The sequence below is a fragment of the Canis lupus genome, chromosome 4, assembly GCF_048164855.1.
Source record: "Canis lupus baileyi chromosome 4, mCanLup2.hap1, whole genome shotgun sequence".
Classification (NCBI taxonomy): domain Eukaryota; kingdom Metazoa; phylum Chordata; class Mammalia; order Carnivora; family Canidae; genus Canis; species Canis lupus.
In genome coordinates, this window is record NC_132841.1 from 10,082,392 (window position 1) to 10,095,473 (window position 13,082).

At 48.8% G+C, this 13,082-nt stretch overlaps 1 protein-coding gene across 3 annotated transcripts in view; it reads right to left on the minus strand.

Moving 5' to 3' along the window:
* The window catches only part of GALNT2 (polypeptide N-acetylgalactosaminyltransferase 2), a 189,184-nt gene that overhangs the window by 69,944 nt on the left and 106,158 nt on the right, over positions 1 to 13,082 (minus strand). The gene's annotated exons all lie outside the window — the stretch shown is intronic.

A 13,082-nucleotide genomic window follows, 5' to 3' on the forward strand; every position in this document is an offset into this window, starting at 1 on the left:
GCTTTCAACCCACCCGTACATCTTGTGCTATCAAAACCCCGCCCCTGTTCTGGAAAAAGACCTGAGTATTGCAGAGGGTTTTACAGGATGCCTGGTGTCAGTCGACTGCAGGTACTTGGCCTCAAGCCACTGGTGTGTATTAGGTGTGGACTACACGCTAGGCATCACATTGGCTCCTGCAGGTGCAATAAGCAAAAACAGACCTGTCCTGGGGAGGTCATGTTCTAGGAGACGGAGGGAGATCGACAATAAAATGACCATAATGTGTCATTAAAAACTGAGCTAGGTGTTCTGATGGTAAGGAATGTAGTTCTGTGGAGGCATCTAGCAGAGGAAGCTGATAGAAGAGGGAACAGGGAGGGTTTCCCCAGGGAAAGACTATCTGAGCTGAGATCAGAACAACAAGTAGCAGTAACAGAAGAGAAACCATCCTCCAAAGACTATAGGAACCCACTCAGAGGCAGTCCACAGTGACTCTGCCACCTTGGGAACATTCTTAGACAGGACTCTTGGTGGCTCTGCCTTGCCTTGTGATGATTTTCCCAAGGCATACAGCCATTTTACTGGAGACAGATTATAACTGGTTTCTCTTTCATAAAAATTTAGCAATATGTTAGAAATTGGCAGGGACTTTCTAGTATGTTTGACTAGGACACACATTTTCTATCCTGTCCCAGATGTCATGATGTGCACAAATGCACACAACTGAAATGAAGGTTTCACCCTTCCAATGTGTGAACAGATCTAGTCTATCCTATTTTTCTTACGTGGGTCTGACACACCCTCTAATAGTCACAACCCGTAATTTGAAAAACGCAGGGCTAAAGTACCATTATAGGAATGAGTTATTTCTGTATTATACAGAATTCCTAGGGTTGGAGCCACCCGAAGAGGCAGAGGCAGGAAAAAGAGAGAGCAGGGCTCCTAGAGGGCATGCGTACCCCAGTCTGATCCCAGGTAGCCAGGGAAGCCCCCAGATGCAAAGATAACAGAATAGGAGGGGCAGGTTGGAGAGAAACAGTCCAAATGATAGATACAACGTTTGAATAACTTGACTTTAAAAAATGCCATTCATACATCATCTTGTACTTCTATCACCTTCTTAAAATTATTAGAAAGAGCCTTGCAAAAGAACTTTAGAAAACAAAGAAATACAGGCAAATCTAGTGACCGTGCACTTGGCTAGGCAAAAGCAGTGCACAGGAAATACCCTGGAGATAGAAAACTTTACAGGAGAAGCCAGAAAGCAGCTTCAACCCCAAGGAAAATGGGAAAAGAGCCTGCAATTAGAGAACACTAGAGCAGAGAGCCAACATTACCCTACGAAGGCCCAGGAAAACTGCTTTTTATTAAATGAGGTCCTGAAAATGCTGACGAGGAAATGGATTTCCAGGAGGTAAACTTCTCTGAGAAGGAGGGACTGTGTGGCCTTGAGAACGTGGAAACCTATGATTCTGTAAAACTGAGATGCTTCCTGGTGGTCATGTGCGGGCAGGAAGAGCCACTTGTCTGCGCCCTCATATTGACCGATGGGGCTGGGTAAGAATCCCCACCCCATTCCAGCCAAACCCCCAGGCAGCCTGCCGGGGTCCCCGACCACTCTGTGAACACACACAGCCAGCCCAAGGCCACCCTGCCTTTCAAGGTCAAGTTTGTCCTTCAAGGCTAATAAGCTTCTTGGAGAAGCAGGAGGTTTCTGATGCTGCCCCACCTGCCTCCCATCACCCCAGACATACTCCTCCCAGCTGGACTGGGAAGGAACTCCTCGCCTGAGAGCGGAATCTCCTGTTTTGTTGCTATTTCTCACCCACAGAGCCCAGCAGCCTATGCACACATGACCAATTGCTTCTGACATCCGCCTCTGAGAAGCTTTCTCTACCTGTGCTGGACAGTGGCTTCCACTCGTTTGCTGACACTGCTGCCCTCGTGAGCCCATCAGTCAGATCATCGCTCGCCACGCAAGCAATTGAGGACTCGGGTTGAACAGCAGTCCTGTGCCAATGCTCAGGTCACAGTGGGGGCTTGGAGGGCCACGGCCAGTGTTCACAGAACGTGAGCAGAGAAGCAGCCGTGAAGAGCAGGGGTCCCAGGCCCAAGACCTGGGCATGAGCTCAGTCCACCCACCCCTCCTCACCCCTAGTCTGCATGTAATCAGAACATTCCACCTCTGAAGTTGTGAAAAATAAACGAAGTAATGACAGCAACAGTAATTCCTAAGCCACTAACTACTGTACAACATTAACTGACTTCATAGGCGGAACTGGCCAAGCAAACTCAATTACCTCCACTTTGCTGATGTAACCCCTACCTAGGCTCCTTGCTTGGGAGGGTCGTTGGGAGATGCCGAGCCCACCCAGCCCCTCCATGGCTTCCCCTGGGGGTCTCACCTCTGCAGCTGAACCTGGGAAATGAGTGGAGAGCCTCACCTTCCTTCCAAGGTTCCTGTGAGCACCTGCCCAGGTGAACATGGCACCTGGCTAGGTGAGCATGGGCTAAAACACATAGGAGAATGCAGTTCATACCTCAGTGCTGCCCAGGAGCACCTTCTGCCTTTGACCTACAGTGCCCAAAAGAAGAGAGAAGGGGGACCGTGGGTAAGTTAACCTATGTCTGCACCTCTATTCCTCCATCTTCATCTGCTATGCCCAGGAAGCACTTAGAAAAAATAATAAACACAATGTCAGTGTCTGCTTGCTTCAGGCAGGGAGACAGTGTGATACCATCACATTTCAATCATGGGCCACGGGGAGAGGGGAGGGAAGGCCTGCTTGGAAGCATGGGAATTACTGCCTGGAAGAGGAGAGTCAGGCTGGAGATCAGGCTAGAACATGGGAATTCTAGTGGCCTATTCTCAGATAATATTAGTTTTGCTGTCAGTCATATCATGATCAGGGAGGCCCCTCAGCTTCTCACTTCCATTGTTTCTTCTTAGAAATAGATACCCCAGGAGTGCAGACAGGAAGCAGAGCACCCAGCAGCCCTACCCTGTGTGCCATGGGCCAGCAGGGGCCAACTGCAGACACAGATGCCATGCTTTGGCTCAGTAGGGAGGGGGAGGGAGGGGGAGGGAAGGGGAAGGAGGGGAAGGGTCCCAACCCCGTGAAGCCGTGTGTGTGTGTGTGTGTGTGTGTGTGTGTGTGTGCGCGCGCGCGCGCACGCAGAGGGCATGAGACAGGGTGGGAATGGATTTCTGGTCCCATTTCTACCTTCTCATTTCCTGGTGAGTCCCAGAACCCACCCTGTCACCTTTGACATCTGGAAGCCTCTTTTGTAGGGCAGCTCGCATTCTGTTCCTGCTCACATTTGCAGTCCTGGGGAACTACTCACTGCATAAGACAGCCGTTCTATTCTGGGCAAACTTACTGTAAGGAAGTTCTTAATTTTGGAGGAAACATTCACTGCCTTCTGTTTCCCCCAAGTTGGGTGGAACAGGCCAGGACAGAGAAGATGCCAACCCTGAGCAAGCATACGAGGAGTGCAGCCTCTGTCCCGGAGCTATACATACCTTGTGGGAAAAGGTGTGCCAAGTGATATGAACAAGATGAGAGGAGTCTGGAATCCAGAGGTAGAAAAAGCCCCAGAAGAGGGGCATTTGGGCTGGGTCTTCAGACATGAGTAGGAGCCTGCCACGCCCTGGAAGGGCTGTGTTGGAAGACACAATAGGATGGAGGGAAGGGGGTATGAAGCTGGGATGACAGGAGAGAAGGCGAGTCTGTGCCCAGCCCCAAGTCTCAGCCCTAGCTCCACTGCTCAAACTATATTCTCCGCATTCTGAGGAGCACAGAAGCTCTGAGCAGGTGAGTGCTGACCAAATTTGTACTCCAGGAAGTGATTCTGGCTGCGGGGAGAAGGACGGATGCTCAGAGGGGGAACCCCCAAAGTAAGGGCATGGTTGACCCCCAAACACCTGCCCCCTCGACTCCCTGCCGAGGAAGACCCCGTCTACCCCCAGGGATGCGTCCCAGGTCCCCAGAATCACATCTTTTCTTCTCTAAGCCCAGCACCGTGGACCTGAACCTGCGAGGACATCTATCCCCTGTGTGCGCTGCCCTGCTCTGTCCTCTCGGCATCTCCCATCTCCTCAATGAGGAACCACAGCAGAAGCCAGGGCCCCAGGATGGCACCTCTCATTTATGTGTGAGATCTCATTCCTGTTGTCGTCAACCTCGTCTCTCTACCCTCTACGGACTACCTGTAAACCTTTACTAAACCCATCCATGCAGAGCTCATGCTGTGTGTACTATGAGACATCACGAAACTGTGAGGCGGGGCTGCTTCTCAACGTGGTCACCTCCTCCAAGAGGCCCTCTCGGGTGTCCCCGGCTACAGCATTCCTCTTCCCTCTTCCTCACACACACAGCTCCATTCCAACCACAGCTTTGGCACAAGCCTCCTACCGTCTAATAATTTAACTCAAAATTCTGCCGAGGACAGAGTTCAAGTCCACCCTCGAAAACAGAGATGACCGCGTGTGCTCTGCCCTTCCCCAGGAATTACGGAGCGGGTTCTGCAGAGACCCGTGGGTCCTCGCAGGGCCCATCTCTCTGCTTATCTGCACTTGGAGACGCTTTCATGAAAGCCGTCTGACACCGGTACTCAGCCCCTCTTCATCCTGCTCAGCCTTTTTGGTTTGGACATCGGTGTCTAGATAGAGGCGACAGAAACCAAATAGAAACTGATGAGCTCTGCGCTCTCCGCCCGGCGCCCTAGTTCCGGCCAGGGTGGAGGCTGGCCTCCGTCTGCACCTCCACCCTCATAGGCCCGAGCACACCTCCGGCGCACCCCACACATGCACTTGCATCGCCTGCCTGCAGCTCTCTTTGCTGCCTGGTCCCTTTGCTTGCTTGTTCACTCTTTTTGCTCCCAGGCAGGGGCCGAGCCTCAAACCTGCCACGCAGCACATGTTTAATAATGCAAAGGAGTGTCCCACAAAAGGAGCCTTCTACAACCAGGCATGGCCGGCAGCCTCAGCTCGTTCTGCGGCCGCTCCGCTCCCACGGATGCAGGCAGTGCAGGAACCCTGGCCTGCCAGAGCTGCTACCTGCTGGGAGAGGAGGCCAGGCCAGGGCCGGGGAGGGGGGGGCTGGCTACCGGCAGGGGGAAGCCAGAGCACTCCCCCCTCACACCCTTGGATCAACACCCCGAGGTCTCCCGGTTGGGCCGGTCAAGGACACAGTCCCTTTCTAGCCTTCCGAGCCACAAGAAACAATGTCCAGAGGCAGGAGAGGATGAAGCCCGGGGCCACCATCTTGGGAGAGAAGGTTCGGACCAGACGCTCCCACAGGCCTCATGAGTCTCAGCTTGCGGCCCCCGCGGGCTCGGGTCCTCAGGTCAGTAGCGAGAAGACAACTTCCTGCACTTGTACCTACTGGTCCATGCTGCAGACGCGCACCTGCCCACTCTGTGCGGCCATTACCGCACTGCCTCCTGGCCACGTGGACCTCAGCTCGGGCCCGACAATTTCTTCCCGTTTTCTTTTCCTGTCTTTGACTTTCCCCGGCAAGCCTGCCCGCTCACATGCTTCCTCTTTCACGCTGCTTTCTGAAGCCAGAGTTTCTTCTCTCCCCCCGTAATCCGCCCCAGCAGGCTCTTGAGCTACTCCTGACTTTTCAGAATCTTTTTCTTCCTAGCTGAGTACCAGTAGCCCCCCCATTCCCACCCCCCCCCACCACATACCCCAATCTCATCCACACTGCAGAGCAGCACAGCACCCCTCAGGCAGAGAGACCAGCTGGTGATCATAACTGCACACGATCCACGGGGCCCAGACAGAGGCCGCACAGGTGCTGAGGTCCATGGGAGGCCTGGCTCTGTGGTCTAAGGTCAGGACCTGTTCCAGCTACCGTGGGGGTCCTAAGTGCCACCCAGGACAGCATTTCTGCAGAAAAGCTTGTTCCAGGCTCCTAATAACCAACCCTAAAACTGATCTTTTGGAAAAGACACTTTCATAACCAGGAACTGCTTGCATTTGGATGACTCTTTCCATTAAATTTAAAACAATACCACATTTCCAAACAACATCATTTCTTTCTCAAAATTTGTTTTTTGCTAGGCCTCATATTTAAAGCAACAATGATGTCAATCTATGAAGATGAACCTTCTAAAGGGTTAATACCACGAAACCTATGAAAACCCAAGTGCTTAGGGACATACACATGTGGTCTTCACATCAGAGACCTGTCAGATGTGATGGTCCTTTGGCAGATCAGGGCTGTGCTGACATGTGTCCGTCCCCGAGGACAGCCTTGTTGTCACGAGTGTACAAGGGAAGCAAAGTGCCCTGGCTGGTGTGGGTCCCTCCAGGCCAGCAGATTGGGGGGGGGGGCGGGGGACGGGGGCAGGAGACTTCTGGATTCTGTGCTACTACCACGGCTGTGCTGTACTGTAGTGCTTCACTCAAATCCTCCCCGGGAAGGATGGCTTAAACAAATTGAAAGCCAGTCTGCGTAAAACAGAGCAGCCTCTTCCGGGAAAGCAGCCAAGAAGGGAAATAGAATGTATTTTAAATCAAAGGACAAAGCTCTCAGATTTATTTTAACCTCCTGGTTGATCTCAAATGGAATGTAATTTTACTATACTTAAGAGAAAAAAAAATCCCTAATATTTTTTCTCTAGAAGGTCATAATGCTATAACATGAAAGAGGAGACTGGGGCAAGGCTCGAGCTACAAACAAATATATCCATTTAATGACAATGACATGTAAATAATATTTTATTATTATTTGTCACTGAATAGCTGGTAGGAAAAGAAATTTTGCTCACCAATGAGAAACTGTCTCCTGGAATAAGAAATCGTACACAATTCATTTTTAAGAATGAAAAAAGAGGGAATTCAAAGAAGAGATTAAAAGTTCTTTAGTCACATAATGAAAAGAAAAACTCAGATGTTATAGGGTAAATACCCTTAATTTATTTAAAATTACTTGTGCCGTCAAAATAACTACAAAAATAACCACCCTGAAGCAATTATGATTTGCATTATGAGGTCCATACCTGGCTTGAAATCATGCAATCTTCACATATTTCTTTTCCAAATTTTAAATGGAAACTCTTCATTTTTCCTCTAAGTGACAATGTCTAATTATAATCGATCTAGTTTGTTGTACTTAGTCTCCACTGATCCCCTATTTCATCCCCAATATTAGTAGAAGTATCAAAGTGAACAGAACTGAAGCTGTTGCATTGGAAGTACAGGTGGAGAAAGAGGTAGTAGCCTATTAACCAGTGACCACAGGACAGCCACTTCACCCAGACCCAATCCCATACCATGCAATCACCCTGTAAAATATGTATTATTATTGCTCCATTTTACAGATTGGGAAAGTGTAAAATGATGGTACCACAACTCAAACCCAGGTCTCTCACTTCCCAACGCCGTGTTCCTTCTACTGTGGCCTACGACGCACTTTAAAGGAATTGAAGCAAGCACCAAAGGTAACTCCACAGGTCTGTGCAGGTCGCACTCCCCCTGACAAGCACCCTCTCACATGGCACAAGCCATGGCACGGCCTTCCCCAGGTGTGATGGAGCCTCTGAGTTGAAGCCATGTACTACTCTCTTGAATGCTGACATCCTATGTGGCTGGAGTCAGAAGGAACCAGGGAGGCTATTTCTCTATAAGTGTGGGAAAATCTTTTCATTAAAACTCCTAGCATCCAGCCACTGCTTATGAGTTTCCAGTGATGGAGGAATCATTGTTTCAAAGGGAGTCTGTTTCACCAGACAGCTGGAATTGTTGGCATAGGTTTCCTTATACAATAACAAAAACTGCCTGCAACTTCCACTCTCTGGAGTCTCAAATAAAAAGAAAAAAAATGAGACTTTAGCCTCTTTTGTATGGCGGCCTTCCAAATATTTGGACATCACGATTCCATTTTCCCCTTCTAAGCCGTTCTGTAAAAACATGCTGTTATTTTAAGTGCTCCTCATCAGATGCTGTTTCCGGCCCCCTCACCGTCTGAGTCACATCATCTGGACCTACTCTAGCTTATGAGCATCTGTGAAAACCCTGTGCCCAGAGCAGAACAGAGGAGTTCAGGTGTGGTGTGTCAGCATGAAGGGCACTAAATGACATCTGAATTATTTGCAATGCTCTATTTCTACTAATAGAGCACAAGACAATTCTACTTCTGGCTACTGACCTGATCTCTGTCTGCAGCTTTTTTTCTTACTTGTTGGAAGGTGGGGGGAAGGACATTAGAAGGTTTGTTTTTTTTTTAATGCTGGCTAGGGTGCAAGGAAACAGGCCACCTTGGGAGACAATCTGGTGACCGATATAAAAAATTCTTTAATACGTGCCTTCCCCCTGACCCTGCAGTTTCACTTTTAGGGATTTATTTCAAGGAAGTAATTAAGGGCATATAAAGATTTATCTCTTTACTAGAAACTTTCTATATGTCCTACTGCACAGGATAAGTTCAGGGAGCTTAGGTAACAGTACATTGATGTCATTAAAAATGCTGTATAGGGGGAACGCCTGGGTGGCTCAGCGGTTGAGCATCTGCCTTTGGCTCAGGGTGTGATCCCAGAATCCCGGGATCGAGTCCCACATCGGGCTCCCTGCATGGAGCTTGCTTCTCTCTCTGCCTGTGTCTCTGCCTCTCTCTCCATCTCTCATGAATAAATAAATAAAATCTTTTTAAAAAATGCTGTATAAAAAAATAAAAAAATAAAAAAATGAAAATAAAAAAATGCTGTATAGGAAGTATTCATGGACACGAGAAGGTGTTTATGATAGAATACCCCAGGAAGAAACGGGTGAAGTCCAGTGTGGTGCCTTATGTATAAAAATGTCGATGTAACCAGCTGGTAGAGGCTGCTTGTGGCCTGTCCTGAGCCATCCCAGGAGGGGGAGGGAGGATGGAGGCTTGAGGTGTCGCCCATGACAGGCTCGGAGAGAGCCCTGAGGTGCTATGCCCAGGAGAGGGGGCCTGTGGGGGTAGACTTCTCAGCTAACCCCCAAATCCTTAGCAGTGTTACGTGGTGGACTACTTGCATATTTTTTGTAAAGATTCATGAAAACATGAAAATCCCAGGAGCTGATTCAGAAATTGTGCCTAGGCCCCAGGCCTCCCATACCTGCGCTTGGCACATCTGGCTGCAGACACCACGTCATCTTAGTCACGTGGGTAAGTGCATCTGGATATATGCCCAAAACAAATCCAGAGGAACAGGCAGTGGCAGAGAACGGTGGTGACTTTGGGGTAGTAGAATTACACTTGAATACTTTCCTTATTTTTGCTGATCTGAGTTTCTAATTTTTCCACAATAACATACTGCTTGTTTTTAAAAAGATGCTTCTCCGAAGGATACTCAACCACTTATTTTCCTAATGACAACGCTGTGCAGAGCAGAGCCCTGGGCCTCAGGTCTGGGTCATGGCGAGCCACGCAGAGTGAGCTGTCCCATGGCTGTCACACAGTGCTCCCTGACCATGCGGCCTGCAGGGTGCCTGGCACAGAGAGATTACGGGGGAGGAGTGTTCAACCCTAAGCAACAACCCTGACGTGTGCTACCACATGTGTGAACGCAGAGGACACTACACAGAGTGAAACACACCCATTGCAAAAGGACAAATACCGTATGATTCCACCTATGTGAGGTGTTGGGAGGAGTTGAGTTCATGGAGACAGAAGGAGAATGGTGGCCAGGGACCAGGCTAGGGGGAATGGGAGTCAGTGTTGAATAGAGACGAGTTTCAGGCTGGAAAATGAAAAAGTTCTGGGGATAGACGGGGGTGATGGTTGCACAACTGTGTGAATGTGCTTAATGCTACTCGACTGTATGCTTAAAAATGGTTAAAATGGTGAATCTTATGTTATGTGAATCTTACCATGATGTTTTAAAAAACACATACCATGCTGGAACCCAGTAAATCCCTGAGAAGGAGAAAGGTCAGGGGAGCATTTCTCCCGACTCTGCAGCAATGCTGAATAAATATACAAGTGGTTCATCTCATCTCTCTTCCGGCAGGTGGGAAGTAGAAAAGCTAAAACGTTTCCATTAGCATCAGCGGCAATTCACACTGGGATTTGGGTTCTATTACACACCTCGCCATTCCCGTGTCATTCATCTTTGTGTGAACGCGAGCCATTTCTGTTTGGAGAAATCAACTGTCTCGGGTAATGAAGCAGCAGCAGGCAGGGCCGCGGCGGGAGGAGACCCCGGGACAGATGGGGCCACCTCCCAGACAAGCCAGAATGTAATCAGGACTCTCCCCCTACCCGTGTCTCTCCCCCTTCCACGAGGTTGTAACGAACACCAGAATGACACCACGGTTTCAGAGAGGCAGAAAGAAAATCTCTCAAAGGAGACGTCAGCATCTGAAGGATGAGAGCTGCTTACGAAGAACGTGCCTCAGAGACAGGCCTCGGCCTTCCCACCCCTGGCCAACCTCTGCTTCTCCCTGTCCTGGATCATCGGCCATCCTGCCCCACTGGCCTCATCAGTCAGAGTGGCAGATGCCGAGGATGCAGGATGAGAGGATGCAGGAGGCACAATTACTAAGAGAGACTAATTTTTCAAGGCAGAGGACTTTTTCTGTATCCAGGGGGGAAAAAAGATTAAATTTGTCTCCATCAGGGTGCACCTGGGTGGCTCAGCACTTGAGCATCTGCCTTTAGCTCAGGTCTTGGTTTTGGGGTCCTGGGATCAAGTCCTGGATTGGGCTCCCCACAGGGGGCCTGCTTCTCCCTCTGCCTGTGTCTCTGCCTTTCTCTGTGTGTCTCTCATGAATAAATAAAATCTTTAAAAAAATTCATCTCCATCAGATAGATTTTAAGAAAACAAAAAAACAGACAATCAGCACCAAAAAAGAAACTTCAGTAGTTGATATGGAAGGAATCAGTCCTGGAATCTCAGGGCCAAAGGCCTTCCTTCCATTCCAGACCTGAACTCTGCGAGGAGGGAATCACTCCATTTCTGAGGCAGTGAGGTTGGTGATCCCAACCTCGGATGAGAGGCTGGAAGGCAGCAGAAAGACAGAGGTGAAACAACAGAATCTAGGGCTCTCAGAGTGAGAAAGTGTCTCTGTTTTACATAGAAGGGAAATGAAACTGCAAATAGACACAATTTTTCTAAGGCCAAATACCTGGGGGCAGCGCTAGGCCCTGAGGCCGGTGCCTGGCTCAGGATGCTGGCCTTGTCCTTAAGCCCTGTGGTTCTCGAGGACAGCTCTCACATCCCAGTTGCTGTGCGGCTGCTATTTAGAAATGGCAAAAACACTGGAAAGAGGACACGGGGTGTTGCTATCCAACGCATTCAGGAGTTCAAGAATCTTGCAGCAACTCCTCAACCTCTAAAAAAATTGTGATAGAAGAACATGTCCACTTGAGAATACTGTGCACCCTCTCTGGTGCCAGTGGACTCCCTGCGAGTGCTGGGCAGTTAGCAGGACTCTCCCCATGAGCATGACCTCAGCCTCCTCTGCAAGGCACCAGGAAACCCACCCCAGGTGCAAAGGAAACACAGTACTCCCTCCTTCCTTAGGCAACCGGAGGAGAACTATCTGACTTCTAAGCTGTCTGTGACCCAGACAAAGTGCAGATCTATGAAGGGAAACGGAGGATTCCCTGAGTGACCCTCGAGCCCAGGGAGCTTCCAAGGGAGAACCCCTGGCCAGCATGAGCTGGGTGAGGGCCAGCCTGCTTCACAACCGCACTCAGTCACCCTGATGACAGTGGGATCCGACTAAACAGAAGTAAAAGATGATGCTGACCAGATCTCTCACCCCAATTCCCCAACCTCCTTCTTGGATGGGCTTTAGACTGGAGAGCTTGCTGAGGAAATCACAGGTCTCTAAAAGGCAAACACTAGATTCAATTGTTTAAGGATTTAGCTGCTGCCGTTCACACACTGTGGTTCTGCCCCTGCCCAGAGCTCACAAAGCCCACTGGGGCTGTGCCCTGGCTCAGCATGTAGCATGCAGCTTGGTCTGTGCTCAAGCCCCTAGAATCTACAGCTGGGATGTACATGATTGAGCTTTCAACAGAAAATGAAGGCCAGGACTCCAGCCTCCAGGCCTCCCCTCTGCCACAGCCACTTCACTGGCATGCTTTATTGAAATTCCAGATTCTCCCCCAAAGTACAATGGGCTGGGACAGGAGATCTAGTTAAAAAAAATAATCTGGGCTTTTGTGGCCATGGTTGACTCAAGAGCAGTGATATCCGAACTGGGGCCACATGAGACACTCTTCAGGGATAAAGAAACAGTAGATATTTTCAAGTATTTTTCCTAATCCATTATAATATCCTATTGAAAATATGCCTTAGAATGCATCAATAGATTCGTAAGGTATTATGTGTTTAATTTATGAATATTTTAAGATATACAGAGGGAGAGTGAGCTATACTCAAAATATTTTTGCTAATAGGGTGTTTGGTCAAAAAAGTTGGAGCTGTTGCCTGGGGGCATCATTGCTATCTCTAATCTGGCTCCTACATCTGTCAGTGGGTTTCGTGGCCATGCTGAAAGACACCAGGCTCCTATATTCGGCTTCATGCTGCCTCCTCCCACCCATCTGTCTACAACTGCTAGATATCCAACACCTAGAACACAGGAAGCTACTGAGCTTCTGAGCAACCCACTTTACAAAGTGGAAAGTGCTATGAACAGTGGTTCCTTACAGACCACAACTCTGGTACTGCCCATCATTCTTGTGGAAAATATGTTTCTTAACCATGGCAAAATAACTTCTAAAGGGAAAATTCATGTGTATGCTGATTTAGTGAGAAAAAAAGGTCACAACAAAAACAGATGACATCCTCTGGCAAAATAAAAGGACATAGTGCCTTCATCAAAAGTTATTAGTAGTAACTCAAAAAAAGAGGAAAATCAGTACATTCCTATCTCTGAAGGAAATTACTGTGTAACAGCTAGAAACATGAAAGCCAGGGTCACTATCACATTGAATGGATTTTAACTAGAGTATGACTCTTAATAGTAACATCTAGTATATGCCCTGAAGATGGCTTCCCCCTCCCTCTCCATATATGTCTTAAAATCCACTAGAACACTCTTTTTTTTTAAACAGAAGACAACCCACAGGAAGTCTCTCATTAATCCACACAGTAGAAGCATATCC